Below are 3439 nucleotides of genomic sequence, written 5' to 3' on the forward strand. Positions count from 1 at the left end.
GGGAAGAGTGTTATGAAAAGGTGTGAAGAGGAGAGAAGAAAATGTGGGGGTTCTATGGGGTCCACAGATTCTGAGGGGATCCTGTGGGGTCCAGAGATCAAGTGGGGTCAAGGACTTAACATCCCTGCTCCAATTAGGCGTGTAAAACGCCCTTGCTGGGCAATCCCGGCGTTTAACGCCAGACTGCTGCCTATTTCTGGCGTTAAATGCCCAATGTAGCTTGTTTCTGGCATTTAACGCCAGGTAGATGCTTGTTTCTGGCGTTAAATGCCAGCTTGGTGCCTGTTTCTAGCGTTAAACGCCAGATAGATGCTTGTTTCTGGCGTTTAAATGCCAGACTGCTCTCCTCCAGGGTGTGCTGTTTTTAATGCTATTTTTTCATTTTGTTTTTGATTTTTCAGTAGTTTTTGTGACTCCACATGATCATCAACCTAATAAAACATGAAATAACAAAGAGAAAATAAATTAGATATGAAAACATTGGGTTGCCTCCCAACAAGCGCTTCTTTAATGTCAATAGCTTGACAGTGAGCTCCCATGGAGCCTCACAGATAATCAAAGGTTGGAACCTCCCAACACCAAACTTAGAGTTTGAATGTGGGGGTTCAACACCAAACTTAGAGTTTGATTGTGGCCTCCCAACACTAAACTTAGAGTTTGACTGTGGGGGCTTTAATTGACTCTGCAGTGAGAGAAGCTTTTCATGCTTCCTCTCCATGGTTACAGAAGGAGATCCTTGAGTTTTAAACACAAGGTTGTCTTCATTCAGTTGAAGAATCAATTCTCCTCTGTTCACATCAATCACAGCTCTTGCTGTGGCTAGGAAGGGTCTTCCAAGGATGATGGATTCATCCTCATCCTTCCCAGTGTCTAGGATTATGAAATTAGCAGGGATGTAAAGGCCTTCAACCTTTACTAACACGTCCTCTACTAGTCCATAAGCCTGTTTTCTTGAGTTGTCTGCCATCTCTAATGAGATTCTAGCAGCTTGCACCTCAAAGATCCCAAGTTTCTCCATTACAGAGAGTGGCATTAAATTTATTCCTGACCCCAGGTCACACAGAGCCTTCTCAAAGGTCATGGTGCCTATATTACAGAGAATTAGGAATTTACCAGGATCCTGTCTCTTTTGAGGTAATTTCTGCCTATCCAATGCATCCAGTTCATTGGTGAGCAAGGGATGTTCATCTTCCCAAGTCTCATTACCAAATAATTTGGCATTCAACTTCATGATTGCACCAAGGTACTTAGCAACTTGCTCTTCAGTAACATCTTCATTCTCTTCAGAAGAAGAATACTCATCAGAGCTCATGAAGGGCAGAAGAAGGTTTAATGGAATCTCTATGGTCTCTAGGTGAGCTTCAGATTCCTTTGGTTCCTCATTGAGGAACTCCTTATTGGTCACTGGACATCCCAGGAGGTCTTCCTTACTGGGATTCACGTCCTCTCCCTCCCTTGTAGGTTCAGCCATGATGGTTAAATCAATGGCCTTGCACTCTCTTTTTGGGTTCTCTTCTGTATTGCTTGGGAGAGTACTAGGAGGGGTTTTAGTGACTCTTTTACTCAGCTGGCCCACTTGTGCCTCCAAATTTCTAATGGAGGACCTTGTTTCATTCATGAAAATTAAAGTGGCCTTAGATAGATCAGAGACTATATTTGCTAAGCTAGATGGATTCTGCTCAGAATTCTCTGTCTGTTGCTGAGTGGATGATCGAAAAGGTTTGCTATTGCTAAACCTGTTTCTTCCACCATTGTTAAAGCCTTGTTGAGGCTTTTGTTGATCCTTCCATGAGAAATTTGGATGATTTCTCTATGAGGGATTATAGGTGTTTCCATAGGGTTCACCCATGTAATTCACCTCTGCTATTGCAGGGTTCTCAGGATCATAAGCTTCTTCTTCAGAAGAGGCCTCTTTAGTACTGTTGGATGATTCCTTCAATCCATTCAGACTCTGAGAGATCATATTGACTTGTTGAGTCAATATTTTATTCTGAGCCAATATGGTATTCAGAGTATCAATTTCAAAAACTCCCTTCCTCTGAGGCATCCCATTATTCACAGGATTCCTTTCAGAAATGTACATGAACTGGTTATTTGCAACCATGTCAATGAGTTCTTGAGCTTCTGTAGGCGTTTTCTTTAGGTGAATGGATCCACCTACAGAATGGTCCAATGACATCTTTGATAATTCAGACAGACCATCATAGAATATATCCAGGATGGTCCATTCTGAAAGCATATCAGAAGGACACTTTTTGGTCAGTTCCTTGTATCTCTCCCAAGCTTCATAGAGGGATTCACCTTCCTTTTGTCTGAAGGTTTGAACATCCACTCTAAGCTTACTAAGCTTTTGAGGAGGAAAGAACTTGTCTAAGAAAGCCGTGACCAGCTTATCCCAAGAGTTCAGGCTATACTTAGGTTGAGAGTCTAACCATATTCTAGCTCTGTCTCTCACAGCAAACGGGAAAAGCATGAGCCTGTAGACCTCGGGATCAACCCCATTGGTCTTAACAGTATCACATATCTACAAGAATTCAGTTAAGAACTGAAAAGGATCTTCAGATGGAAGTCTATGAAACTTGCAATTTTGTTGCATCAGAGAAACTAGTTGAGGTTTAAGCTCAAAATTGTTTGCTCCAATGGTAGGGATGGAGATGCTTCTTCCATGTAAATTGGAATTTGGTGCAGTAAAGTCACCAAGCATCTTTCTTGCATTGTTATTATTTTCGGCCATGTCTCCTTCTTTTTTGAAAATTTCTGTCAGATTTTCTCCAGAGAGTTGAGCTTTAGCTTCCCTTAGCTTCCTCTTCAGAGTCCTTTCAAGTTCAGGATCAGCTTCAACAAGAATGTTCTTATCCTTGTTCCTGCTCATATGAAAAAGAAGAGAACACAAAAGAAAATATGGAATCCTCTATGTCACAGTATAGAGATTCCTTATGCAAGTATAAGAAGAGAAGAATGTAAGAAGGAGAAGAGGAAAAATTCGAATACAGAGAGGGGGATGGGGTTCGAATTTTTGGGTGGAGGAGAAGTGTTAGTAGATGAATAAATAAATAGAAGGAGGTGAGGAAGAGAAGAATTCGAAAAAAAGTAAAATAAAATAAAAATATTTTAAAATTAAAGTTAAAATTCAAAAATTAAAATTGAAATCAAATTAAATTGAAATTAAAACAATTAGTTAATTAAAAAAATTTTGAAAAAGAGGGAGGTGATTTTCGAAAATTGAAGAGAGGAAATTAGTTAGGTAGTTTTGAAAAAGATAAGAATCAAACAAAAAGATAAGATTAATTGAAAAAGATTTGAAAATCAATTTTGAAAAGATAGGAAGTTAGAAAAGAGGTTAGAAAAGATTTTGAGATTAATTTTGAAAAGAATTTGAAAAAGAAATTTAAAAAAGATTTGATTTTGAAAATTAAAGTTGATTACTTGACTAACAAGA

General features: G+C 39.1%; 1 non-coding gene across 1 annotated transcript; it reads left to right on the forward strand.

The window, feature by feature from the left end:
* Positions 1 to 2233: 2233 nt before the first annotated feature.
* On the forward strand, positions 2234 to 2341 carry LOC148555359 (small nucleolar RNA R71). The gene has a single exon (XR_015886406.1). It is a non-coding gene; the product is annotated as a small nucleolar RNA R71 (small nucleolar RNA).
* The last annotated feature ends 1098 nt before the right edge of the window (positions 2342 to 3439 follow it).

The sequence above is a fragment of the Arachis ipaensis genome, chromosome B6 (genome assembly GCF_059453495.1).
Source record: "Arachis ipaensis isolate K30076 ecotype BB chromosome B6, ASM5945349v1, whole genome shotgun sequence".
Lineage (NCBI taxonomy): Eukaryota > Viridiplantae > Streptophyta > Magnoliopsida > Fabales > Fabaceae > Arachis > Arachis ipaensis.